At 45.6% G+C, this 17,339-nt stretch overlaps 1 protein-coding gene and 1 long non-coding RNA gene across 9 annotated transcripts in view; one reads left to right on the top strand and one right to left on the bottom strand.

Moving 5' to 3' along the window:
• Positions 1 to 2,542: 2,542 nt before the first annotated feature.
• LOC310695542 lies at positions 2,543 to 16,179 on the bottom strand. The gene is made up of 3 exons (XR_014520146.1): positions 9,070 to 16,179; positions 4,006 to 4,108; positions 2,543 to 3,306 (listed from the first exon to the last, which is right to left on the bottom strand). It is a non-coding gene; the product is annotated as an uncharacterized lncRNA (long non-coding RNA).
• The window catches only part of CUEDC1 (CUE domain containing 1), a 56,994-nt gene continuing 48,026 nt past the window's right edge, over positions 8,372 to 17,339 (top strand). For 3 of the 8 annotated variants that reach the window (XM_083480094.1, XM_083480090.1, XM_083480087.1), the window contains exon 1: positions 8,372 to 8,591. The gene's annotated coding sequence lies outside the window, so the exon portion shown is untranslated. Of the gene's footprint in view, positions 8,804 to 17,339 lie in introns of all 8 variants that reach the window. The other 5 variants (XM_083480082.1, XM_083480084.1, XM_083480089.1 and 2 more) reach the window with 3 other exon arrangements.

Here is a 17,339-nt window from a genome sequence, read left to right as displayed (position 1 = left end):
TGCCCAGATTATGTGAAAACAATTCTAGGGGCTTGGACTACATAGTAAAAAAAAGGGGGGGAATAATAGAACTTAGTGTAAAATAATTTTATAAATGATCTTTTGTACCTTAGGACATCAAATTGTACAACTTTTGTATATATAAAAGCTTAGGAACTTCCTGTGTAGCAGAAAGAGAACACATTCCTACACTTTTAATGTATATGTTTGTTATAATGTCATGTAAACATATGCCCCATGTTTGTGCCTTTTAATTAGTTTGTCTCAATAAACAGAAATGTAGAGACGTCGTAGTTATGTGTGCATTGCCGTACAGTATTTGTATTTATGCACTGTTCCTTTTTCTATTTTTGTCAAGATCAGTGCATGAGGCAGCTTGCAAACCTTGCGATCACTTGCAAAAGTGCATTGTTCCAGGGATGCATATGTGCTCATTTGAAGATTTTGATCTGTATGTCTTGCCTGTTCTATACAGAAGAGGTAACCATTGATTGGGCCAAAACCATCAAAAAACCCTCTTCCATTAGTGGGAATGCCTCCCTGCCCTGGAAGAACTGTTTCCTGTTTTACAGAAGAATGAAAGACTCTACACAAGCTCTTTTCATGAACTCCCCCACCCAGCCACAAGTTTCCTTGCATCAACGTATGTTATTACTGTACTCCTGATGTATAGTGGCTCTGTGCAGAGGAGATAAGTCATTCTCTGTTAGCTCTTGCACGATAATTCATGGAATGTTACCAATCCATTTTATCCTCCTTCACTCATAGTTCTTTGCACCCAATCCATTGTCTGGATATGTGATTTGGTAAAGTGGTGAATCAAACCACAGCTGCTTGCAGTTTGCTTAAACATAACACCCCATACATACATAGATGTAGAAAGGGGGAGGGCTCCAGAGTTGGCGATCACCCAGTAACAACACTTGTGTAGGTGTTGCTGGTCAATGGTCCTGTCAAGAGCCTTTCCTACACATTGTAGGTAATGAATACATATAGAAGGTTGTATATAAGGACCAACCAGGTTGATGTGTTGGTTTTAATGGATGAATTACGTATGGAATTCTGCAGCACCGTGCTCCTACAAACTTAATGCATCCCAAATAGTTTGTGTGTATGTAACTCTTAAAGTTCACTGCCTGTGTTTTGCAAGCTCAAAGTAGTGATTCATCCACCTAGAAAGCATCCTCAGCAGGTAAGTTCTACTGCCACTGTTTCAGGTGTTTATTGTAAACCACCTTGTGATCCACATATGAGTGGTGGTGTAGAAATTTATTTAATTAATTAATTAATAATAAAGTGGGCCACCCAGAGACAGTTCCTGTTTCCTGTTGCTCCAAACAGCAGTACTACAACAGATGGTTGGAAATTGCAGGTTGGGTGAGGCAAGGTTTTTTAAAATAATAATATTTCTTCTGTCCAGCTGGCTGTCAGGAGAGGGTCAGAGCTCTTTCCAGAAGTCTGAACTGATCTCTTGCAGAGGGCTTCCTTCCCATTCCATTGCTTCCTCTGTTTGGCTCCCCACACCTACATTAAATCGAGCTGGCACACATCCACACCACCCATTTAAAGCACTCATGTCACTTTGAACAGTCGTAGTTTCCCCCCAAAGTACCCTGGCATGTGGTTAGGTAAAGGTGCTGAGAGTTGCTAGGAAACCCCTATTACCCTTAAGAGTTAGAATTTCCAGAGTTCCCTGAGAAGACAAATGGATAAACCATTCTGGGAATTGTATCTGTGAAGGAAGTCAGGGTTTCACAGCTACCGTACCATCGGCACCCTTAACCAGTTCTTTTGAAGAAGCTGTGACTTAATGGTACAAGTGTCCTTTAAATACAGTGGTACTTCAGTTTATGGACTTAATCCATTCCGGAAGTCCATCCTTAAACCAAAACCGTTCTTAAACGGAGGAGCGCTTTCCCTAATGAGGCCTCCCGCCGCCGGTGCCCTTCCACTGTTTGGATTCTGTTCTTAGACCAAGGTAAAGTTCTCAAACCAAGACAATATTTCCGGTTTTGCGGAGTTTGTAAACTAAATTGTTCTTAAAACCAGACTGTTCTTAAACCGAGGTACCACTGTACGTATGATATGGATGTGACTCTAACTGCCAACCTCATTCACCAGAGGAGCATTTTGAAATGTTTGTCGTCTTGTAGTCGTGACTTCCTTGGGTTACTGTGTTTGGGGGAAATGTAGGGGTGGAGGAAATCTCTTTGATAAGCTGGACCCAGGCCATTTTGGGGATTGTAGGTAATTACAGCCACCTTAAATTTAATCTGGGAGGCTCATTTTTTTAATTTTAAGTCTATGCAAAGACCTGATGCCTGTAGGCTTAATTAAAATACTGGTTGGTTGATAAACTTAAGTTTATTTTTTTAAGCATTATTTACTGAAATGTGTGAAAGCTCAAGAAAATAATAAATATTTTGTGTCAAGGCTGGATGCAGTCGGCTGTCATAGAGATGTATAACTTAGCAGTTGAGTGCCAGCAGGATTGGAGTCAAAAGTGGGTGTTCCTCTGAAACAAGAATCTGCTTCCTCAAGATTTATTATTTACAGACTTTATTAATTGATTTATATTAGAAATACCAAACAGTGTATAAAAATTATTTTTTTTAAATTCTTTGCTTTTAGCAAACAAACTCCATGAACAATTTTACCAAGCTTTCGGCTGTAATACTTGAAGCTAGTCGACCCAAAGCTAAGGCAAACTCTTTCTCACTGCAGTTTGGGCCTGTCACACCAAATTGGGTGAAGTCACACCAAAGTCATGTTTTGGTGTGCCATGTTTATTCAAAATGGCACCCTGCATGCAAACTTGGACGAAGAGCGCTGCCTCCACTTCGGGGACACTCATGTTGCGTTTGGTGGTGATACAGTGAGAGGTGGACAAGCCTATCGCCAAAAATGAGTGAAGTCACCCCATAGTGACAGTTCAGTCTTCCATCTTGATTCAAAATGGTGTCTGCCATACCAGTATCGACTGCCGCCACGACCTCGGGAACTCTCCTGCTGAGTTTAGCGATGATAACCAGCATCGGGACCCACAGAGTGGACAGACCAAAGAACAAACGGCTTTCCAAAATATATAGTACACAAGTGGGGAGTGCCTGATGCTGCCAGGCAATTCTTTAAAAAGCAAAAATATATTGTGATTTATAAATGGATAGTGTAATACGTGAGTTTGGACCCGGCAAGCCAATGTTACGAAGTTTTGCCAAAGTCATGTTTTGGTCCATCTTGATTCAAAATGGTCTTGGCATCCAAACATCAGCAAAGCTTGCCCCTGCCTCCTCAGGAACCCTTGTTCTGAGGTGGTGATAGATTGAGTGGTGTCAGAACACATAGGAGGCAAACAGGACAGACAAGCAATAAACTTTCCCAAATACATAAGAGTCTCAAGTATGGAGCGGCTGGCTGGCTGACAGTCTGAACACGAGCACTTCTGTTATGGGATGAGGATACAGTGCAATGTTTTGTTTCAGGCCCGGCTCATCTGATCTAAAACTCTTGTCAATAGTCCTGTTGATGTCTAGTTTTTTTAAAATTCTGGGTTTTGTATTGTAAGCTGTGTTGTCAATTCACTTTACTACAGTTCTATCAAGCTCCATGCCTTCTCTCTGACCTACGCTTTGAAACAAGACTGGATGATTAATATTTTAGCAATCATTTGCTGGCTGTACTTCAAAGCCAGCTTGAAATGATAAAAAGTCATTGGCGCTAGGCAAATAGCAGTGTTGGTTTTTAAAAAAACAAAAAAAAACCCTGCCTGATTGTAAAAGTGCACTTTGCCCTCCTCCCATTTATAATAAAATGGCTTGAAAGCCAGACAAAAATCCACAAATGCAAAACGTGGAATATTCTGCATGTCAGACAGAAAATGACATGCACAGCACTCCAGAGGATGGAACACTGGGTGAGTGAACATTTGAGTAATTATAGCTGGCCACAGGCTAACCATGATTCATAGGAATAACTGTTCTTTAAAAAGAAAAACAAAGGAAGTACCTTTTGGGCATTTGACAGTCATATCCTAAAGATGAGTAATAGCTCTTTATTTCGGTCCCAGACTTCAGCTCCATTTCCCCCCATCATTAAAGTTGTGTTGATCCTGCAGACGATATAAATACAGTAACAGGCACTTGTTTTTTATTTTTTTATTTGGTCCGATTTATTTGTCTAGCAGTGCAATCCTGGGTATATGAGCCACTGTTTCACAGTGCTTAATCCCTAGTACAGGGTGGGGGTGGAGATTTCAGCCCAATTTCCCTAATGGGCACAAACCAGTGGTGAGTGTGGCCCACTGGGACAGGTGGGCTGGAATGCAGGGAGGCCAACAGTAGGTGGAGTCAGAGCCAACAGCGGGTAGAGTTGGAGCCAATGAATTTTGCCTCCACTCTCCCTGCCGAGTTCTCCAGAGGCAACACTGCTACTGAGGAGAAGTTGGCACTGCACCCCCTCGACTGGTTTGCAGCAGGTAGGCAGGTGAGGTCTGGCTGAGGGCACGCTGAGCTTGGCAGAACAGTGCCCCAATTTGCCCTGATGGACCAGGTGGGGCACTGGATGTGATTGTTGCCCTTGTACAGTAGGCTACAGCCTAGCTACATACATGTACATCTCTCTCCAGACAAGCAAGAAGCATGAAGAAGCGTTTGGATTTGATATCCCGCTTTATCACTACCCAAAGGAGTCTCAAAGCGGCTAACATTCTCCTTTCCCTTCCTCCCCCACAGCAAACAGTCTGTGAGGTGAGTGGGGCTGAGAGACTTCAGAGAAGTGTGACTAGCCCAAGGTCACCCAGCAGCTGCATGTGGAGGAGCAGGGAAGCAAACCCAGTTCACCAGATTACGAGTCTATTGCTCTTAACCACTACACCACACTGAATGTAATTGAAGGACACAAATAAACCCAGAGGAGGAGGAGGGAGCTGACAACCAGTGCCACCCCCTTGACTGGTTTTAGTGTCTCAGCTTTGTCTATGCTGGCTTCGTCATGTCCACAGTATGGAAGATGGCAGGATCCCCAAGGACGTGGTCTATGGGGAGCTGGCTTTCAGCACCAGGTCAGTTGGCAGACCAACCGTGTTACAAAGATGTCTGCAGCTGGCACATGATGTGGCAGCTAGCAACACCAACTCTGCCATCTGGGAATCCCTTGCAGACAACCACAGTGCCTGGAGATAGGCAGTCAGGTCGTGAGCAGAGGAGAAATGACTGCTGGGAGGAAGGCAGAGAGGGGAAACGCCCTGGTGCATCTGCAGCAGCACAACTAGATGCCTTCATCTGCCCCAGCTGCAACAAAACATGTCTCTCCCCTATCAGTCTCTGCGACCACAGCGGATGCTGCAACCTTCCAAAAGCTTGGCCTCACCCCCAATGGCGTATTTAGCTAGGTGGGGTGCTGGCTGAGGGTAGACTGAACTTGGGGCAACCCCCTCCCCACAGTTCAGATTGCAAAGCACTTGAGAGGAACCTGAGGTTTAATATGTGTTAATAAAGGATAGTAACTGAGTTTTTTTTGTTTGTTTCTTTGGGGCAGATGAGATGGTGCTCTATTTATGGATGCTACCTTGCAAAGTGTGCTAATGGATGCTAAAAATACCAGCCCAGGTGACACAAGTAGGGCTTTGCCCGTCTAGAATGGTTGGGTACCTTGTGATGAATGGGAGGAAGGCGAGACTGACTAGGCCTGACTCATCAATCCTAGTTTGCATGAGATTGCCTTATACAGGACCAGACGGTTGATCTTTTTAGCTTGGTATAAGGCAGCTTCCTATGTCCTTAAAAATCACACCTATCACACGTGATCTGAAAGGTGGGTATGTTGGACCTGAAGCCCTGCAGATGCTTTGGACTACAATTTCCATCAGCCTGAGCTGGCAATGCTCGTCTTCTCTGGTTTTGTCATGCTCATTATGTTCTGTAGACTGGTTGTTTTGGAGAAGGGGGAAAGCACCTGTCTCTACAGGAGGCAGATTGGAGTTTGGGGGAAGTGTTATCACTGTTCTGGTGACCCACAGCTCTGCTTCTCCAGAACATCTCAATCAGGAGAGGCTGTGCACCATCTGGACCAGTGTTTCCCAAACTTGGGTGTCCAGATTTTTTGGATTACAATTCCTATCACCCCAGCTAGCAGAACCAGTGGTCAGGGATGATGGGAACCGTAGTTCAAAAGCAGCTGGAGACCCAAGTTTGGGAAACACTGATCTGGACCATGGTCTGGGCACAGTGGCAGACTGGATGGGGCCCAGTAAACTGATCCCGAACCCTGGGAAGACTGAAGCGCTATAGATTGGAGGTTCCCGAGTCTGGGTGTTCTCCTGAATTTTTGTCACTAGAGGCCCAGTGGCTAGGATTGCCTTTTACCTACCACAGCTGGTGTATCAATTATGGCCATTCTTGGACAAGGATAGTTGAGGCCACGGTGATTCATAGAATCAGGAAGGGACCCAGCAGATCATCTAAGTTCAATCGGCTGCAATGCAGGGATATGCACCTGTCCCCTACGGGGATCGAACCTGCAACCTTGGCGTCATCAGCACCATGCTCTAACCAACTGAACTATCCAGGCTGAGCACTGATAGCCTCAAGACTCCATTATTGCAGTGCAATGGGGCTACCCTTGAGTGCCTGGTCTAGAGGCTCCAACTGGTGTCGTCTTCTGCATTTGCAGCACCAAAGTGACCTCTGGGGTGCAAGCCTGGGCGGTGTGGATGGAGGTCCTGGGCTGCCCAGATAACAAGAGACCTCTCTTGGCCTTGCTGATGTGGTCCAAAGGAAAGCAGAGAAAGTCATTTAGGACCAGGAGTTGCCAGAAGCAGGAGGACAAGGCACCATCCAACCGTCTTAGGGACTCCATTCCAGATTTACTCCTGGAGGGTTTACGCCTTAGCCTTTTCTTCTCCTGAAGATGTCCCACAACACACTGGGCACAGATTTGTCCTCCCCCTGAATCAACAGGGACCTCATTACGGCATTTAATGTTACTGCCTTGGTCTTCTAAGCCAACAAGTGTGCACTGGCCCACCAGGAGGGTTGGGTGGACCCGACATCTTATTGGGAGGGCCATCTCTCAGAGGTGGAGCATCTGCTTTGCTTGCAAAAGGTCCCAGGTTCAATCCCCAGCCTCTCCAGGTCAGGCTGTTAATGTCCCTTCCCTGAAACCCTGGGAAACCACTGCCAGTCAGTGTAGTAGACAATACTGAGCTGTGTGCACTAAGGGCCTGACTCTGTGGCAGCAGCTTAAACCAGTTGCTAACTCGGGGGAGGTCTCGGTATTTTAATGTTGCTTGTTAGTAAAAACACATGGGAAATGAGTTTTTTATTTTTTTCAAAATGTTGGATTATGGGTTGTAGCCAATGCGAGTTTGCTAGATCACTCTACTGAAAATAATGAACACTTGGGTCTATTAATTTTAATGGGTCTACGCAGAGTAACACTGAGTTTTGCCCACCTACCAATTACTTGCAGCACTGTCTGAAACGTTGTTGTTGTTATTATTATGGTCGTATACTTCTTCTTCTTCTTGTTGTTGTTATTATGGTCGTATACTTCCTGTTGTTGTTGTTGTTGTTGTTGTTGTTGTTGTTATGGTCGTATACTTCTTCTTCTTCTTCTTCTTCTTCTTCTTCTTCTTGTTGTTGTTGTTATGGTCGTATACTTCTTCTTCTTCTTCTTCTTCTTGTTGTTGTTGTTGTTGTTGTTGTTGTTGTTGTTATGGTCGTATACTTCTTCTCTTCTTCTTCTTCTTCTTCTTGTTGTTGTTGTTGTTGTTGTTGTTGTTGTTGTTGTTGTTGTTATGGTCGTATACTTCTTCTTCTTCTTGTTGTTGTTGTTGTTGTTGTTATGGTCGTATACTTCTTCTTCTTCTTCTTGTTGTTGTTGTTGTTGTTGTTGTTGTTGTTGTTGTTGTTGTTGTTATTATTATTATTATTATTATTATTATTATTATTATTATTATTATTATTATTATTATTATATTGGTCGTATACTTGTTGAGCTTGTCTCTTAGCCCGGGAGCGCAATACTGAGGAGTCGCAATTTGATATAATGTGCTGCTCGGGTCCTCATGCCATGTGGACCCGCGCGTGACGGACCGGGGCCACCACGTATTGGGTCTGAAGAACCCCAATAGCAAGGGAAATTAGGGGGAAAGCAAACTCCCGGCCAAATTTGGGAGCTGCTCTGGTCCTTTGTGAGCCCCTCCTCTTTCTCTCCCCCCCCCCCGCCGTGTTCTCGACACCCTCGGTCTCTCTCTCTCCCCCCCCCCCCGCTTTCCTCCTCAAATCTGTGCCACTTGTGGCGAGGCGGCCTTCCTACGGGGAGGAGGGGTGTGTTACACAGCTGCGTTTCAAACAACCGGCCGCTAGGCTTGGGGAGGGGAAAAGGTGGGGGGGCTAAGGGAGGCAGAGAGAAAGGCAGCTTCGCCCGCCGTTACGTTGCCCTCCTGTGTTTGCAATGGATCGGTGTGACCATCGGGGAGGGAGAGGCGATCCAGCGAGCGGCCACACCAGCATACATTAAAAGGAGCGACCAACCTGCCCCCCTCTCCAAGGTCTTGGATACGGAGGAGGAACAACTGCGAGGGAACTAACGTAGGTAGACCGGGGGAGCGAGCGGGGAGGGAGAAGCGGGCGTAGCTCTTCTCCTACAGGGGAGGGGTCGGCGGCGGCGGCGGCAGGAGGATCCTTGCAACACCCAGCGCGCTCTCCCTACCCATATCTTCGGCTAGCCCTATCCTGCTTCTTTCCCCGGCAGCCCAGCGGTGCCGCGCGTCTCCCTTCCGAGCCCTACTCGAGTGGCGCGGGTAAGCTTTGGAACGTTGGGGGTGGGGAGCGGGGCGGGGGAGGGGCCCCTTTGGAACGCCGAGGAGCCTTTTGGAACGCCGGGGACGGAATTGTGGCTACTTTCCGCCGCTTCCCTTTTTGCGCGCGCCGAGCGTTCGCTTAGAGACCCTCCCCGCGGGAAAAGGGAAATAAAGGGGGTTGGGAACCCCACCCCCGAAACGCGGCGGCCGTTCCTACCCGGGTTTCCGAAAGCTGTAGCAGCTGACTTTCCAGCCCACCCACCTACCCCGCGTCTCCCCTCCATAGCGGCCTGTTTTGGAGCCCGCGGTGCCTCTCGCCTCCCTCTCCCTTTGCGCCGTCGGAGGGCCCTCTCCTCTAACGAGGCGCGTTCTCGGCTCTGCTTTCGGTTCCTCGCTCCTAGAAGGACCTGGCGGATTGGAGGCGGGTGGGTTGGCTGGTGTCCCTGCGCTTCTTCCTTCTCCTCCAGGCGGTCATGTCCCCCACCTCCTTTTGCCGCCACCCCCTTATTTCAACTGCGAGGGGCGTGTGGTTTGGAGGGCGCAGATAAGAGCGTCTAGCCCGGTGTAAAGGGGCAAAAAGGGGTGTGTACGGGTGTGTTTTTAAGCAAAATGAGCTTTGCTTTGGGAGGGGGCAGAGAGAGAGGGAAGCTGGCAAGCATGGCTGATGTGAGATGGGAATCAAGGAAGAGTTGAGAGTTGATTTGTTGTTGTTTTGACACCTGCCTTTCAAAGTTTACTTCTTGTTTGCATAATGAGGCGCTGGAAGGCTGCTTTGGAGAGGTTTGGGACCTCCTCTCTTTCCCCAACGCTCATTATTTAGGAGGAACTGGTCCTGGAATTGTATTTCTGCTATTTCTCTCTCCTCTTCTCACAGCCCCTCTCCCAAATAATCTACTTTCCCACCTCCATTCCACAATAGTTGCACATTTGTTTCACTTTCTCTCTCAAATTTCTTTCAAGTTCAGCATCATAGTAGTAATAATCCGCAATATTCTCATGAATCAATATATATACTGCTTAATTGCCAAACACACCTTTTAATCAACTTACAAGTATAAAACCAATTACAAAATAATATAATGGCGTGTAAATAAGAATGCACAATAAAACAATTCGACTGAAACATTGAAATAAGCATCCATGTATAAAAAAGGCAAAGCAAACACCTTTGAAGAGTGCAGCAGTTTTAAAAAAGCAATTAAAAGAATTAAAAATTAAATATAGTAATAGTAATAAGTGTTTGCATTGAACTGTAGTGTTCTGATGCTGCCAATAATGTATTATTGTAATCCACCTGACACCCCTGTCAGGTATGCCTATGGTATTATCTCCACCTTGCAGAGGGCATAACTGAGGCAGAGAAAAAGAGGTTCTGTATCCTGAATGGTGGGCTATCAGTTGTAATAAACAGGACCTAGTTATGGCTGGTTTATTAGTTTATTAGTTTCTTCAATTTTGATACACACCAATGCAGTTCCATTTCTAAAATCTGTCTCTACTTTGTCACATAAATGCTATTGCTTGAGTGGCATGGGAAATTGGCTACCTTTGTGCAGGTAAAAGCATCCACTAGTGTCTCTCAAACACTCCAATTCGACAAAAAAGGTAGCAGAAAGTTTGCTGTGTGGGATCCACTGGTGGTCTACTAGGTTCCATTGGGTTCTTGGGCTGAAGTTGGAAGTGACTGAACTGTCAGATTGTTTCCGAGTTTCCAAGCCGCACTGTTATGATTGAAAAGATTTGGTTCTCATTGTCTGACTCACTCTTGGCCAGTTGGAGTCTTGCTCCCCACCTGAGAATTGATGCAGAAGCATCTCTGCCCACATTGTCTGCCAGGTAAAATGGCACAGACAGTCCCCAGCACAAGGAAATAAATGCAGAAAGTGCTTTTCTAGGGGAAGGATGTTTCTGAAAAGAATCTTCCTTCTTCTGTCAAAGTCATTTTGATGGTTTGGATGTTGCCTGGGAGTTTTCATTGTTAACTGTTGTGACAGGATTTTATTTCATTGATAGCTGTTGATGACATGCCCATCCAAGGATGGAAATGCTTGAAATCTGCTTGGAATTTTGAAACTTGCAAATAAGGAAGGTGGCAGAGACCATGGATTGGTTTATTGGCTGGTGATGTCACCGATGTCCTTTTCCTTGTTGCTGTTCTTTGTAGAATTGGGCAGACCACAGGTTTTCCAAGATCAGTTTATTAACTTTGACCCTCTCATCTTTCTCACAGCACCTCTCTCACTTGGGCAGATAAAAGATTTTAGAAGGAGCAATTTGATAGGCTTAGTTGCAGGCATCTGAAAGATATTACTGGTACCTTGATTCTACCACACAGAAGTGATTTTATGTTCCATTCTTTTGTGCAACACCTTAACAGAATATATTTAATTAGATGCAGATGCAATTCCAAAATGTGGAATAAAGTTTAAATATGAAGGTGGGAAATGAATACAAAACGAAATACGATCTTCCTCCTGGAATAGAATTATTCAGGCTCTGCAATCCTGTACACACTTGAATTCAACAGGGCTTAGCTTCTAAGCAGACATGTATAGGATTGCACCGTAAATCTGCTATGTATTTGGACAGCTGCCTGTTAGCTATGCATTCGGTCATCTCTTAAAATATAATCAAAATTTGTGTGATGATTCCTGAGATCCATGAGCAGGTTTTTGCCTGTGTTTGGATACAACTGAACATCACTTTGAATCAAGATGGTGGGCTGAACCTTTCGAAATTGCACTGATTGTAACTACTCCAAGCAATACAAGGGATATACTAGACTATATATTTCATCCTGTGTTCTGTACATCAACTGCTCCCGTTTATTAGTGACCCAATTAAAGAAACCTTAGTTGGCTGATTGTATGAATTTTGTTTGGTTGATTAACTAAATTTGCATAAATTCACCCATGGATAAAACAATATCTGAATAGTTCTTTAAACTTGTAAAACATCTTGACCTATTTTTTATTACTCATTTTGCATAGGTCTCTGAAAGGTGACCTTCTTCGTCTACAGACCCACTTGAGTGTTGCATCCACCCTCTTGGTCCTTCTGTGCAGTGCTCAAAATTCCTCTGGCGTGTTTTGCAACTGGTGCCTGCCCAGTTGCGACCACCTACATTCTGCCCTTCTGGTGCCAATGAGCATCTTTTAAAAGTGGGGTTTGATCACAGGGCAGCATTTCAGATTTTGGGAGGTGGTGGGGGCAGAGAGAAAAGATAATCAAGGTTTAAAGCATATTTTTTCCAATCTGGCGACCTTCAGATGTTGCTAGGCTACAACTCCCATCATCCCTGACTATTGAGCTAGACCTGACAGAAGTTGTAGTTGAAAACATCTGGAAGGCACAAAGGTGATGTAAAGGCCAGGGGTTTTTTTTGATACCCTGGGAGTTAAATTGCCAAATTAAATTTCCCAGAAACAGCATGCTTTAAGAGCATTTGCTGTGGTTACTTTTTAAAAGACCCATAATTATTGTGATATGATTGGCACAAGTTAGAATACCACCCCCTCCCAAGTAATGGGACTGTGCCTTCCAGCATGCAAGCCCATTTAATAGTTTATTGTTGGTTTGCTATTATCCTGGGCGTGCTTTCCTTGGAACAGGCCCCACTGAATGCTGGGAGACTTCTGAGTGAATATGCCTGGAACTGGGTTCCAGCTCTGAAGCATCTTTGAGCAGGCTCGAGATCTAGGTTGCTCCAGAGGTGTGTTGTGGAAGCCAGTGAGTGGGACAGATGCATGGACTTAGCCTCTGAATTTGATCCCTGTATCCTCAATGTCTCTTAGTGTATCGGAATTAATTTGGGAACTGCTTGCTGACAGCCTGGATCACAGATGTCTGTTTTCTAAAACGATGTGGTTTATTTCCCTTTGTTAATAAAGAATTCGACATTCCTGTGGGCTGACAATAACTCGGCTTTGGATGAAAGTCTGCAAATGTTTCCAACTCGGAACATACCTTCTCTTCGCCTCTTAATGTAAAGAGTACATTTTCCAGATGCCATCTAATACTGCAGTAATATATAGATTTGCAGCCCTCCAGATGTGCTGGTGAAAACTGGCCTGGGAGAGGTGTCTGTGTGTGGGCAGAAACTGCTTCCACTTCACTTCCTGAATCTTCCTCACCTCCCTGTATATTGTTTTCCTCTTGGTCTCTTTAATCTCGGGTGCTACCAAGTGTTTGGTCACTATGCCGTCGAAGAGAAGCGGGAATCAAGCTTTGCAAGAACTGAGCTGCTAGGTCTAACCTCAGAGCACCTTGCGAAAGCTCAGCAAATCAGAGAGAGGAGATCGGCTTAAGTTCAAGTTCAGACCTTGAACGGAGCAGAAGAAGACTTAAAATGAGTGGTGAAAGAGTGGGCCAACCAGTTCCATCTGTCTGATGGAGATCTGAAGTGGAGGCTGCAATCCTCTGTACACCTTCCTGAGAGTAAGCCCTATGTAAGACAGTGGGGGTACTTCTGAGTAAACATGTATAACATGTGCCATGTGTTTCTTAGGTGGCAACATCCCCATATTTAAATCATACTGGACACCAAGGAGAACTGTGGTAATAATAATAATAATAATAATAATAATAATAATAATAATAATAATTTTTATTTATACCCCGCCCTCCCCAGCCAAGGCCGGGCTCAGGGCGGCTAACAAGCAATAATAAAAACAAGCTGAATGAATACAATTTAAAAACAAGATTAAAATACAACAATTAAAATATTGAAACATTAAAATATTAAAATGCAGCCTCATCACAAGAGGAGAAAGGAAAAAGGAAAAAGAAAGAGGGGGAGGGAATCAAATTGGCTCCAAGCCAAAGGCCAGGCGGAACAACTCTGTCTTACAGGCCCTGCGGAAAGAAATCAGATCCCGCAGGGCCCTGGTCTCATGAGGCAGAGCGTTCCACCAGGCCGGCGCCAGTGTTGAAAAGGCCCTGGCTCTGGTTGAGGCTAATCTAACTTCCTAGGACCCCGGGACCTCTAGGGTGTTGCTATTTATGGACCTTAAGGTTCTCCGTGGGGCATACCGGGAGAGGCGGTCCGGTAGGTACGAGGGTCCTAGGCCGTGAAGGGCTTTAAAGGGTAAGGGATGAAAGCCGTGGCTGAATCCTCTTTGTAAGCAGGAGAATCAAAATTGCCACTGGGTGCACCAGTGTGGTAACTCATGTGCAAAATGTCCCGGCTGCATGCTACCCAGGGAAGGAATGAGATAAACACCATTGTGCATGCTGGCTGGACTGATGGGAGCTGGAGTCCAATGGCACCACCAGCCAGGGCTCAGAGGGGCTCAGCACATCTGATTACATAAGTAAAACTGCATGTGATAAAGTGCTTGGAGGATTGTTGGGGCAGAGGACTGAGGAAGCCCAGCATTGCGTTATTGGTTGGTATTTTCCAAATCAACCCTGTGGTGTTTCTTAAAATGGGAAAACTATCTGAATCCAGTGGTGGAGAAATGGGATGGATGGCGGCTAATGGATTGAAGTTGAATCCCGACAAGACAGAAGTACTGTTTTTAGGGACAGGGGGCCAGCAGGTGTGGGGGGACTCCCTGGTCCTGAATGGCATAACTGTGCCCCTGAAGGACCAGGTCTGGGAGTCATTCTGCACTCATACCTGTCCATGGAGGCGCAGGTCAATTCTGTGTCCAGGGCAGCTGTTTATCAGCTCCATCTGGTACACAGGCTGAGACCCTACCTGCCCACAGACTGTCTCGCCAGAGTGGTGCTTGCACTGGTTATCTCCCACTTGGACTACTGCGATGCGCTCTGTGTGGGGCTACCTTAGAAGGTGACTCAGAAACTGCAATTATTCCAGAATGCGGCAGCCAGACTGGGAGCGGCCGCCAAGACCACATAACACCAGTCCTGAAAGACCTACATTGGCTCCCAGTACATTTCCGAGCACAATTCAAAGTGTTGGTGCTGACCTTGAAAGTGGCCTCGGCCCTGTATACCTGAAGGAGCGTCTCCACCCCCATCATTCAGCACAGACACTGAGATCCAGCACCAAGGGCCTTCTGGCGGGTCCCATGCTGTGAGAAGTGAAGCTACAGGGAACTAGGCAGAGGGCCTTCTCAGCAGTGGCAACCAGCCTGTGGAATGCCCTCCCATCAGATGTTAAGGAATTACATAACATTTAGGAAACATCTGAAGGCAGCCCTGTATAGGGAAGCTTTTTAAGGTTTAATGTTTTGTTACGTTTTTATATATGCTGGAAACTGCCCAGAGTGGCTGGGGCAACCCAGTCAGATGGGTGGGGTACAAATATACTATTATTATTGTTATTGTTATTGTTATTGTTATTGTTATTAAATTATTTGCTAAGATATAGATACAGCAGGCAGGATTCAGTAAAAGAAAACCAATTTAGGGAGCAGTCCAAATAGCTCTTGAAATTGGTGCATTTATGTCCTCTGAAGCTCATGAAGTTGAGCAAATACAGACACAGCCATATCTCTGAGGCCACATCAGTGCATTTCTGGGACGTCTGCTCTTGGGTATTTGCAGTCTTTTCCGCTGCACGGCTTTGCCGCCTGATGCTTATTGTAATGGCTCAAGAGCTAATGTCCTAAATCCAAAATAAATTAAAAGGTGTTCCTTCATTTACCGCAACAAAATGACTTCCTCCTCCTCCTGCCTCTAAATCCTGGGCTGGCTATTAGTTTCCTGGCTCCGTGTTGGGGGAGTTATTATCCACTGTTCTTCCAGCATCTCAAATCTCCCTTGCAAGATTTTTAATTTAAAATCTAATTAGCTAAGCACGCAGTCGGGTTGTCATAGGTAACGGAAGCGGACGCTTTGTTGTTGAGGCCTGCGGATGGCCTTTCAAGATAGCCTTTGTGCATTCAGCAAAGGACTTTCGGGGTGGCAATGGTGTTGTTGAGACCTCTTAACGATGATTGGTTGGGCTGCTGGGCTGTCACAGAGGGACTGAGCAATCGGAAGGCCTCTATTGATTGCGCTGCTCAAATTCTAAAAGAGGGCTGGGGCAGAATGAATGGTCTGGGGCAAAGGAACTTGGGGAACCTGTTGCCCTCCAGAGGTTGCTGGATTATAACCCCTGCCAATTCTGACTACTCTGACTACTGGCCATGCTGGTTGGAATAGAATCAATATTTGGAGTGCCCATCCGTAGCCTAGGGAATTTTGAAAGCCCTGGTGTTCTCTGGGGAATCTACATTCCTTCCCTTAACCTGAACCTTTGCTAGGTAAGCTAAAATAAACGGATGTCTAGTTGTGCCCACCTTTACCACAGACCCCACAAGTGTCCCAAATTATTCGGGACAGCCCGAATTGGCAGAAGGTGCCCCTTCTTCTCCACCCAATCCCGAATGTCCCAGTTTTGCACCCCCATGCTGGTTGAGGGAGCAAAAGATGGGTGTTTTTCAGTTCTGCTATAGTGCGAGTCCAGAAACGGGTCCAAAAACTTAACCTTGACCTCCTCTTTCGGAAGTTTGTCCGTGGTTCCCAAACAGGAGGCGGAGGGCAGGGAATAGCCCAGAGAATCACTGTGCCACCCACCTACTGAATTGGAAGTGCTGTAGGAAGGCAGTGTGGTGCAGCAGTTAGAGTGTTGGACTATGACCTGGGAGATCAGGGTTCAAATCCCCACTCGGCCATGAAGTTCACTGGGTGACCTTGAAGTCAGTCACAGCCTCTGAACCTACCTCAAAGAGTCATTGTAGTAATTATCTGAGGGGGTGGGATGGACCATGCACTCCTTGGGGGAAAAGGTGGGATAATGAGCAGGTAAGCAGAAGGGCTTATTTATTTAAGAAAGCTGGAGATACCAGCCAGAGGGAGATGGCAGCCGGACCTCCAGAGATCTCTATATGGTCATAATTGGACCCACACCAGTCGTAAAACACATCTGGTGCCTGGCTAATTTCTAACACTGTACAGAACATTGGGTCAGCTGCTTGGAGACCCTTATCTAATCATGGCTGGGATGGGAAGCATCCAGTCAGGAGGGAAAGAGGTCGGAAAAGTTTGATTTTACAGTTTAGCTTAAAGATAGGGCCCGGATTGGGAAGTTGGTAGGATAGACATGGCAAATTCCTCAGGCGGAGGGAAAGGTTCTAGAAAGTGGCTAGACTTTTTGTTTTTTTACAGGCGGGGTAGAGCAGATAGCCATTTTAAGAGAGCACTAGATTTCCTGGTTTCGTTGAAGAGACTTGTAAGTAAATTTCTCTTTTAAGCCTGGAATGGTGTTTATGACTGATCCTAAGTGTTGTGCTTTTATTAGTGAAACCATTGAAAATGTCTGTTAAAATAAAGTACGGTATCGTATCCAGTGTGCCTCGGCTTTAATTTATTCCCAGAACTGGAAATAAATTGCCTTGGGAACTCCTCGCTGCAGATTCTTAGTGTTTGCTGTCACTCATCGAAAATCCCTGCATTCACACTTGATTTATACAGGGAGTGACCAAGGATAGATTTCCTATTCTCAGTCCTGTTGCCTCGGGCGTTTGTCACACCTTCTGACTCTAAAATTCTGTGATTCCAGGTGGGAATGTTTCCAGTTGTCATT

This window comes from Podarcis liolepis (genome assembly GCF_965112155.1).
Source record: "Podarcis liolepis genome assembly, chromosome: 16".
Classification (NCBI taxonomy): Eukaryota; Metazoa; Chordata; class Lepidosauria; order Squamata; family Lacertidae; genus Podarcis; species Podarcis liolepis.
Note: the sequence above shows the minus strand (reverse complement) of the source record. Positions and strands in the feature narration are given on the sequence as shown.